The sequence below is a fragment of the Benincasa hispida genome, chromosome 1 (genome assembly GCF_027475165.1).
Source record: "Benincasa hispida cultivar pf3 chromosome 1, pf3_genome.v1.1, whole genome shotgun sequence".
Taxonomy (NCBI): Eukaryota; Viridiplantae; Streptophyta; class Magnoliopsida; order Cucurbitales; family Cucurbitaceae; genus Benincasa; species Benincasa hispida.
This window is the reverse complement of record NC_143478.1, coordinates 57,240,454-57,252,139: the sequence shown is the minus strand read 5'-3', so window position 1 is coordinate 57,252,139 and position 11,686 is coordinate 57,240,454. Positions and strand designations below refer to the sequence as shown.

General features: G+C 33.0%; 1 pseudogene across 1 annotated transcript; it reads right to left on the bottom strand.

Annotated features, from left to right (window-relative positions):
* Positions 1–3,718: 3,718 nt before the first annotated feature.
* On the bottom strand, positions 3,719–6,869 carry LOC120067535 (receptor-like protein kinase FERONIA pseudogene; annotated as a pseudogene). The gene has a single exon (XR_016525365.1). The product of XR_016525365.1 is annotated as a receptor-like protein kinase FERONIA pseudogene (transcript).
* Between the last annotated feature and the right edge of the window lie 4,817 nt (positions 6,870–11,686).

Genomic DNA, 11,686 nt, shown 5'->3' with positions numbered 1-11,686 from the left:
CTTGAGTTTTTTGTGTTCTTGAATAAATTGCATGCTGAATTTGTGTCTTCTTTAAATCTAATTTAATTGCTATATGCATGATTGTGAGGTTGACCATTCACGCATAATCGTGCATGGCTAATCAGTTTTTAGTTACGTCATGTTCTTACTTGAATGTCTAGTTAAAATCAATCAAGTAGCATTAGTTAATTGTGCATTTAATAGCTATTCCTAGGATGCACTCATTTCTAAGTTAAAAGATAAAATTGATTAATTGAATATGACTTTCTTTACAATTAATCGACACAATAAAGTTCTTGGACATCATGCATGTATTTTTAATTCTATGTGGACGCTATCGAACCCAAAAGGATTTAGAAACATGTAGATTAGTTGGGGTATGACCTTTTCGACCTAAATTGATGCTTAGGACTCTCCCTAGGTTCGATCTTTCCTAGTCGTCTGCCTTTGTAAAGGCTAGTTAGATCGCATCGAGCAAGTTGTTATGTACGAATGAATCAGTTGCATGTTTAAGTTACAGAAGTCGAGGATAGAAATTGCATTGAATGGCTCTAGAAACTAGATAGACCAATCCTAATTTATATTTATCCTTTGCAATTTAATTTCATGCATGTTTTTTCATTTTATTAAACAAACCAAAATCCATGTTTTTACTGCTTTTCATAGTCAAGTTTAATTTAAAAGAAGGTTTAATTCTCGGCCTCTCCGTAGTTTGACCCCATGCTTACCACTTGTGCTACCTTGTAGTATAAGTAGTGGTTCGGTGATATATAAATATTTTTGTTTCAGTCTAGAATCGAATTAACGACATCAATTTTTGAACCAAACACTAATATCAATCAATATTCCAAGTCTATTATTAGTATATCTAATAGAAATCATGTACTTTAACAATAAGAGCCATTTTGGATATTTGATTATTTCATTCGAGATGATTTTGTTAATTTTTCTATTTTTGCGAATTTAGAATTATTGAGGTGCTTGCGAGATTAAAATTCATATTGTGTGTCACTTTTATGGTCTTAAGTCAGTTCAAGTATAACATTGGTATATCAACAATATATCAATACTCATTAAAAGTAAAATTACAAATATATTATTAATATATTGGTAGTATATCACTAAGATGATTACCTAAAATGAAGTAATCAATAATAGAAAGGCATTTTAGACTTTTTAGTCTTTTAGTGTTTGGGTGGGCCATTGTTTTGCTAAAATTGCAAAAGAAAAATTGTTGAGATACGTCTGCAACTTCTTTTTTCTTTCTGCTATTCATGCAACCGTCGTATTTTCATTACAAGCAGTCAAATCTTAAACAAAATAGGAAACAACAACCTAGAAATATTTTGTACAATCTGATTACTTTGGGGTTGTTTTGTCACACTGAATTGAGTTTATTTATTTAGAGTTTATATATCTATGGAGTTCATATGTCTATGTTTTAGGTGTTTAGGGTGCTAAGTTCATATGTTAAGGGTACCTAGTGCATTTTTTTTTTTTACATAAATAATCTGATTTTATGATGATTATTTTTATTTCAAAACTTTGTTATCCAATAATTCTACATATATATATTTTTTAAATTATTTGCACTTTATTTTACTACTTTTTAAGCACACATGTATTGTTGGAAGTTTTGAAAACCGGGATTTAGGTTTTACTTTTTTATCATGCATTTTAATTTTTTTTTAATTTAAGCTACCATTTTACAAATTTGTGCATGTAACGTTTCTACATAAGTCATTTTTATTTTAAAAATTTTGATCTTTTTTTTTAAAATAAAAACACTTATGTGTTTGATAAGTTGTTTTTTTCAGAAGTGTTTTTACATAGTTTATTTGATTTTTTACATGATAAAAGTTATTTTACTAATGTCAAATTACTATAAAGAACGACTTTAAAATACTATGAACTAATAAAAAAATCGGAATTTCAATATTTTGATGGAACTTACATACTTTTGTATAAAGGTGTTTATATTGACAAATTTGTATGTCAACTTAAATATAAACATTTATTGATGTCTTATATGTATTTTTAAATTCATAGTTATTTTAAGCTTTAAATAAGGTTTTAATAACAGTTTTATACCATGACTGTAACTAAGGGTGGAAACAGTTCGATTTCAAATTCGGTTTTGGTATTTTTTCAAAAAACCATGTTATACTCTTTTTTAATTAAAAATGGTTCGGTTCAGTTCGGTTTTAAATTCGGTTTTGTTCTTTAAATTAAAAGCGGTTCGGTTTTAAATTCGGTTTTACTCTTTTTTAAAATATATAAATAAATAAATATATGTATATTAGTTAAAAACGGTTCGGTTTGGTTTCAAATTCGATTTTCAAAAGTGAAACCGAATCGAACCAAATTAATTTGGTTTGAAATTGCTTCAAACCGGATCGAACCGCATTTTTCAGTTTCACTGAGTTTTCGGTTCGGTTCGGTTCGGTTTTTAGAAACTGTTCGGATTTTGTGGTTTGAATGACCACCCCTAATTGTAACGAAAACAAAAAATTTGTATGTCAACAAAGCCCAATTTTTCGTAGTCATAATTTAAAATAATAGTCGTCGGAGTTGGTGGAGTGGCTGTTGTTTGAGGTCGTTGGAGTTAGCCATCAATATTGGTGGTTGGATGTTGCCGGAGTTGGTCACAAGCAATGGTTGCCAGAGTTGGTTGTCTGAGGTAGTCGCCGGAGTTTGCCATCAGAGGTGATCGCGGAAGTTGGTTATTTGAGGTGGTCAGTAGAGTTGAGCAACAAGACATCAATCGTGATGAAGGTTGAGTGCATTGTTGGTGGACATAATATAAAATGTTGGTGTTGTATGAACTTGGCCTGCCAAACCATTAGTTGGGTTCATATCTCAACTCATCTAATCTTATTTCCTCTCCCCAAACTCCCCTTTTCATCTATATTTATAGATTACATACATAGACTCCAAACTGTTAAAACTACTTGCACCAAAATTCGCTAATCGATGATTTTCTAAAGAAGCTATGACTTAAATACCTAAGGTTATTTTTGTTTATAACTAACTTTTGCTTGTAACGGTAAATTGGTATATGCTATAAATACCTCTGATCAAAAAAACAAAAATAGAGTTCAAGAGTGAGTTCATCATTTCTTAATTTTCTGTAAACAAACAAAGTTGTACACAATCTTCTTAGTGAAAAGAACTTGAATCTTCCTGTGGACGTAGGCAATCTTTCTGAACCACATAAACCTTTGTGTTTCTTCTTCTTCTCTTTATCTTCTTTGTGCGATCGACTATTATCTTTCTGCAAATTGCGCGCCATACAATCTCGTTTAAAATCGTATCGAATCCAGAGTATCGAGTTGAATTATACATCGATCTCCACATCGAGTTGGTTCGAGTCAGTCGTTTTCACCTTCAAGTCGCATTAGGTAAAGATCAAGACTCATCGAGTAGGATTGAGTATCAATCAGTTCTCATCTAGTTCCATCGAGGATTCAATAGAAACTCGTCAGACAAAGAAGGAAATTCGCATCGAGCATTGAGTAGAAATACATCGCATCAAGTATCCAGCATCGAGGATTTGGCAAAATCTTTCTCAGCCATTTCTTCATTATTACAGTGTTGATCTTAAGTAATTGGCCCTATTGAAGATTGAATAACCCAACATTTTCCTTGGTAATAAAAATTAAGAAAAGACAAACCAGAACATAACTACACCTAAGAATATTCTAGATAATTTAGCATATTTCGAAAATTTAATTTATAATTTACAAATGTCAATTTAACATTTAAAGCAAATGCTACATTATAAATTATTTGTAATTAATAACACCTCTCCACAATGTTGCCATAATCTTCTCCCATTGTAATTATTGCAAATTAAAAAAAAAAAAAAAAGAAAAGAAAATATTTCTCATCTCCCAACAGGGTCCCTAATCTCAGAAAAAACAGTACCAGACATTCCTTTATTATGGGTATAACTTGAATCATCACTATTGCTTGTTGTCACAAAACTGCTCACCCCCGACCCCGACTCGCGTCTCCGATCACCGGTACTACTAAACAATGTTTCATCCACCAACCACCGTTCTTCGCATCTATCCCTCTTGCCACTCCCCACATCATCTACGTCTCCCTCTTTCTTTGATGCCTCTTGTAATTGCAATGCAAACTCCAATCCCCACACCACGTCGTTCATTGATGGCCGCTTTATGCCATCATCTTCAATGCAACTCACAGCGATGTCTATGAACTTTCTCAAGCATTCCGGTGATATTTCACTTTTTATGTTCGGGTCAATGGTTTGAGCCACCGTGTTGTCATGGTGGCACTGTCTTACCCATTCTGCTAGGTACACTTGCTTCTTGTCTGCAGAGCGTATCAATGGTGGACGAGCACAAAGTACTTCACAAAGAACTATCCCAAATGAATATACATCCGATTTTTCGGTTAACTGTTGTCGTCTATAATATTCTGGGTCTAAGTATCCAAAGCTACCTTTAACAACTGTGCTAATGTGCGCATTGTCGGACATGTTTGCCGGCCCGACTTTCGATAACCCAAAATCCGAAACTTTTGCGATCCATTTCTCATCAAGTAAAATATTAGTCGTTTTGACATCACGGTGAATGATGGTGTGAGTAGCTCCTGTATGAAGGTAGTGTATCCCTTTTGCTGCACCAACACAAATTTGGAGACGTTGATTCCATGTTAGAGGCTGCTCGTCTTTCCCATATAGGTGACTACGGAGAGTTCCATGAGACATGTAATCATAGACTAGAATCATTTCATTTCCATCATTACAATATCCAATTAGAGAGACGAGATGGAGATGACGAAGTTGCGAGAGCATCTCGATCTCTGTCTTGAACTCGTGCGCGCCCTGTTTTGAACCTGGTTTCAACCGCTTAATTGCCACTTGAGTGGCTCCATTATCGATGTAACCTTTGTACACGTTACCGAATCCGCCAACACCAATGATGAAAACGTCGTCAAAATTCTTAGTTGCAGCTCTAATCTCCCCTAATGAAAAGTAACGACATAAATCAGAGGGGAGATTTGAGTTGCGGGTCTTACTTGATTTGTTTGATTTCTTCATGGATGTGGTGTACGAAGCCGACCACCAAGTTCCATCACTGGAGGCTTTGTCTGTAAATGTTCTTCGTCGTCGAAAGAAAAACAAACCCAGAGCCAATATTGCAACCACACATCCAACCACAACAGGTATTACAATTGCCACAATTTTAGGTTTTGGTTTATTCTTATCCGATTGTGGAATTGATGGTGGAAGAGATTGAGTGGGAGGTGGGTCTGGATTTTGGCCAGCAAGATTACCATTAGAATCGTTTAATTTGAAGATTTCAACACCATTCAAGATCACATTAGAGAATCTCGTCAAATTGTCATTTGGTTTTGGTTGAAGCATAACACTGAGATTCACTTTCTTTTGATCACTTCTAGACACATGAACACCATAATCTCTATAAATAGGACTATCTTTCCCTCCCGCCCGAGGAAATACATCGAAATTATTCTCAGCCATATAGTCTCCAATATAAATCAAGAACACTCTGTCACCAGCAGCAGTGATATCAGCCTCAAACTCGCAGAAATGAAGACGAATCATGTAATAGAACCCGGGATCTACAGGGTACTCCCATGTCAGGTTGTAGCTCTTATTAAGCGTAGCATTTGGACCCATGGTCCGAGCAGTGCGATACACATCTTCTGGAGCCGTGTATGATGGTATTTTAACATAATTGAGTTGGATAAATAAGTTAGCAGGTTGAGCATTGAATACATATCCATTCAACGAATTACTTTCCTTTGACCAAGTTCGAAACATTCCAGTGTCTTCAAGAGGGGAGATGGCTGTTCCACCAATATTCATTCTGTAAACTTTCTGAAGAGACGTGTTGTTATCAACTGGGAGGAACTGATTATTCTGGTCGATAAGCTTCAACGCTGGGGTATAATAAAGATCCAAGGGCATGGATACAATCTCAATCCCATTGATAAAAGCATACGAGTCTGGATTTGCCGGAAAGAATGTAATGTTAAGCATTTCATCATTTCCATCTGCGTAAACACAGAACTCGCGAGTGATAGTGCCGGAATTAGGATCATCGCCATTAACGGAAGCATTGAAATTAGAAAGGAGGGTGTAGAGAGAAGTTTTGACAGAGAAAAAAGCTTTGAAACGGTCGAAGTCAGAGTAGAAAGCAGAGTAGAAGTAAAGGCGAACGAATTTCGGGCCAGGACTCAGCGGAAAAGAGTAGGTGAATTGGGAGCGGGAGAGGCGTGCTGTTAAGTAAGGGACGTCGTTGACCGAAGAGGATTGCGTCTCGGCTCGTGAAATGACCGATGCACCATTGTGATTGTAATCGGAAGGGAAAAATTTGGATTGAACGTCGCTGAACCACGTGCGGTTGTCCCCAAATGGAGATAAGTTTTCAGAGGAACCACAATTAAGAAGTATGTTATCGGTGGGTTTGTAGGGCGACGGCGAGTCGCCGGAAGCAGAGAGGGAGAGAAAATAGAGGTGGAAGAAAGCGAATAGGAAAGTCGTTGCAGTTGTAGAGGAATGCTTGGTTAATTTACAGTAGTCCGCCATTAGAGGAGACACAGATTCTTCATGAAATTGAAGAAGATTTTAGGGATATGAATGAAATTAGTTCAGAGAAGTCTGTGTAAATCGTACGTGGGTGTTGGGGAGGAAAATGGAGGGAAGGTGAGAAGTAGCTTTTTGATGCGTAAGAGAGAGAGAGAGGGCGGCGAAGAAGTCTACGGTTGAAAAGTCTTTCTTATCTCTCCATTTTTCCACTAAAACAATTCTTTTTAAACAGACAAATTGATTATGTGATGATTTGGTATTAATGAAATACCTTTTGATTGACCAAAAATGTCACTTTCTCTTGTTTAATTTTTTTACACTTTCTCTTGTTTAATTGTTTTACACAAATTGGAGCTACCACTTGCCATTAGTCACGGTTTTCGATTAGCGTGTATAAATGGTAAGAAACGAAATCTCATATTTCTCCAATTGAGACGATTAATTACACTTAGGTCATTCTCTTTAACTCTTGTTTACATTAGATTTCCGATCTTATTTGTTTTATAAAATTTCAATTTTTCAAAATCTAAGATATAAAATCCATCTGACATAATTTTTTTTAATATTCGATAAAAATGAGGGATTTTTACAACTAGAACATAAATCACTAAAAATATAGTTTTGTTAATTAGTAAATTAATGTCAATTATTTATTAAGAGAATTTTCAAAAATAAAAAACTATTTATACCAAATAGCAAAATTTTAATCTTATTTGATAGAGGCTCGATCATTGTCTATTAGTGAAAGAAACTTATAGAAGTCTATCACTGATAAGAATTTATAGAAGTCTATCACTGATATATGTTGATAAAAGTCTATCAATGTCTATTAATAATGTTTTTTTTTTATTTCTATAAAGGGTTTGACATTCTTTCTGTTCTTGAAAATTTTTCTATTTCATTATTATTAATTTCAAATAATTATTAACCATAAATATATTAATTTGGCTTAATAAATTTTAACTAATATCATTACAACTAATGATATCGTAACTATATAATATAAATTATTATGATGATGATAATTATCAAATATTCAAACTAATTTATAATAATTGAATTACTTTTCGTAATTAATTTTAATTAATTATTGGGACACTTGCAAGAATGTGAAAATAGTTTAGAAAAATTAGGTCCATGGGCCCAATAATATAAATTTTGCAAAAATGGAAAAATTGATTGGTCCAACCTAATTTAAATGAGACATTGAAACTAAAAAGTAAAAAATGTCCTCATGATCCACTAACTTCCATCTTTTGATTCCTATCTGATTGCTATGTAATTGCTATATGATTTTTATTTGATATTGATTGTTATATGATTATTGTCTGATTACTATATGATAAACTAATTACCAATAATACTGATTGCTATTTGATTGTTGTCTGATTACTATCTGATACTGATTAATGACCCTGAACATTATTTGATTGTTATTTTTTTTTGGTATGATTGTTGTCTTATATGGATTTGGCGTCTAATTTTCTTAGATATTGATTATTATCTAATTGTTAATGATATCGATTGTTATCCGATTGTTAATGATACCGATTGTTATAGAATTGTTATCTGATTGCTATTGATTGTTGTTTCATTATTGTCTACTTGTTGTATGATTACTATTAAACACCGATTATTAGTGATATCAATGGCTATATTTAATGACTTTTCAAAAACTTGCAGTCAAAGAAAAACACACCAATAAATAACAAAAACAAATAAAAAATCAAAGGCTGCTATATATTGATCTAACGAATGTTGTTGGACAGATTCTGAAGGACGGCACAAACGTATCCGCAAAAAAAATGAGTCATATAACCTCCATCAACATCGTAACAACCAATGGATCAAGTGTTCGTTTTAGCAAGTTAACACCGAAAGAATGCAGGATTGTTAAGTACTCTAAATCATTAATTTTAGCTTCAAAGTAAGCATGCTCATCAAATGAAAAGAGGGTTTCAGAAAATACCTTTGTAAAACACCTTTGATCTTTAGATTGATCTCCAATCTTTTTAGCAACTGATTGTGAACCACACAAGATATTCTCTACTATTTTCTAGAATCTTAGATTGAGTTGTGGGACTCAAAATGATATGAATTTAAGGAAGAATTAGAGAGGAGAGAAGCAATATTCTGGGTTTTGTTGAAGAACACTTCTTCAACCTATGCAATTAAATTGCACAAACATATAACAGCTACTACTTCAGCTTAGAAGTGGAATTTTGGTGGAAAATGAGTCAAAATTCAAGAATTAGAAAAACCCACTCAATGGGTTTTTTCCAATTTTCCAATTTTTCAATTAATTATTCAATTTTAATCCAATTAAAAAATTGAACTTCCAAAAATTCAAAATCAATTTCTATTTTAAAATTAATTAAAATAAATTAATTGAATTTTGATTAAAAATTCAATTTTAATATAATTTTCCAAAAATTAAATTAAACAAAATTGATTTTCGAAATTTGAATTTTCACAAAATTCAAATTTCAATTTTAAAATTAATTAATTTAATTAATTCTATTAATTTAATATCAAATATTAAATTATTTAAACAAAAAATTCACGACCATGAATCCCTATTCATGAAATTAATATTTAAATCATATTTAAGTATTTAAATATTAATGAATTCTCCAATTTCGTTTCATTCAATAATTAAACGAGTAATTATATCACATATAATTACCAATTTCCTTTAATTCGAATTTGAACGTTTCAAATTAACTCATCATGCTATTCTAAGTTTTATTATGTTTGTGAGCTAGTATGGGGACCTCGACGATTCAAGATTAACTGCCTAAACTCTTTAACCTAATTAACCACCATTCGTTAACTACTGGGTCACTCCACTAAGGCCCAGTAATTGCACTCCTCTCACTATAGATATATTGTGTCCACTCGATATAACCATGATTAGTAAGTTAACCCTTCACAGGTTGTTCATATAATACGACTAGGTCAATAGTTGTTTTACCTCTGAGATTACCACTTGTACCTTAAGTCTTATTGAGTCTCTCTCATCAGTAAGTTTGAGATCCAATCATCAAACTGATCTCTCAGGCCAATGAGAGGATGGAGCCCCTTGTTCAAAACTCGGAGTCAGCACTTAAGGGAATAACGTCTCTACTATAATTAAAAGCAGGTAGGAGTGAACTTCATCGTGTTTGATGAAGAGGAAGAAGAAATTAGGAGCGAGAAGTCGTCGTTAGATGCTTTCCTGGGATAAGACTGAGACATGCAATTTAAACCTAATGCTACAAATAATGCTATAAGCGCAATCTTATAATTGGCAATGAACGCAATTCCTTATTTAAAACTTTTACCATATTTGCAAACTTACAAAAAAAGAATACACACTTACAAAATAGTTTTTACAATGGTCATCAATTGACATTTCTCTTAATTATTTATCTTTAATAAAGTTTTAATACAAATGTATTCATTTATTTTTATTTTTATTGATTAAATAATGCGAAATTTATTTGATAACTGTGATCTCTTGTATTTAGTTAAGCAATTATTTAATTTTGGTTTCTATATATAGATTTGGTAAATTGAACACATTTAACTTCCATACATTAATTATTTTACATATCTAAACACAAATATTAATTATCCCAGTGATTAAAACTTAGGCATTTAAATCCGAAATATCTATACCTATTAAACAATGTTTGCGATCTACATGGCCTTAGTGTCTAATGTTAGTTTAGGTAGTTGTAATTGGTATATACTCATCTCGAGATGGATTTCATATTCTTGTAAATGTGGTACTCATTATTATTATTATTATTATTTTTTAAGAACTCTTAGTTGGTTGAAGAAAGATGAATAACATTGGTGGGTAATTAAATAGGGTAGGTCTTTGCTTGGTTCTCATCGGTTTGAGAAACATTTTTGTATATATGTACTTCCTTAATCTATTTATTAACAAAATATGTAATTAATTATAAATAAATGATAATTATATCAATAATAAATATAGTTACTGAATGAGAAATTTCGGGCCACAAATTCTCATGTTATATCTCAAATTAATGGCAAAATTTCCAAATTATCAAATTTGGGTCCAATTAAAAGTTGACATGTATCCCAAATTGAATTAAATACATAAATTGACAAATTCCAATGATGTCATATATTTTCATCATGTCCGTTAGATTGAATAAATTAATTTGGTCTAACTTGTATTATAATTTGAGCTAAAGTCCAATTGGGCCTAAAATAGGCTTAATTTGGACCAAATGCCAAATAGGCCCAAGTCTAATTAGTTGGGCTCAACGGGCCAGACCTATGGAGCAATTGACCCCAAGCCCACAAAATACGCTAGAGAACTCTATAACTAGAGAAGTTCTCTTCACTTCTGGGAGTCATAAATTTTACGTTCCAGAGGGTTTAGAGAGAATTCTCCCAAGAATCAGGAGGCTCCCTAACTTCTGAAACTGACCGCACTAGAAGACTGAAGTCCTTTGAATATATAAACATTCTTTCGAGACTTAAATTTCAAGAGCATCTACGCGCTCCACTTCTTCATGTCAAGCGTACATATTCAATTGTGAGAGAATAAGAGGATCAAGTACTAAAGGTCGAACCACATCCGCATCAAATTTACATCAACACAAGTTTAATTCCACGAAACAAGTATTTCCAGAAACCTTCTACCTCTCATTTATCTCTCAACACTCAAACAAACTAATGGCACCAAAGAAAGTTGCATCCAAAATAACAGTTCCAAGCGACACCTACACAAGACTTGTCACCCACAGTTGCTTGATAACTTGAAGAAATACAAGTTATTTCTACTACCTTATCTAGATATTGCAGCCAAAAGAGGATAAATATGCGCCAATTATATGAAAATTAGCTTAGAAATACAATAATTATGAATTATCGCAATTACACCCACTAACATCATTAAGATGGAAGAAAAGGAGAATTCTACTCTGTGTTGCAGGAAACCAAGTCACCGCTTGCGATCAAGGCTCAAAACACACTAACCAACGCATCTCTGTCACATTGCGCCCGTCAATCAACCTTGAAAAGACAATTAACGCAATGACGACGCAGTGCGACAGTCGATCCAGAGCTGACTTTCAACCG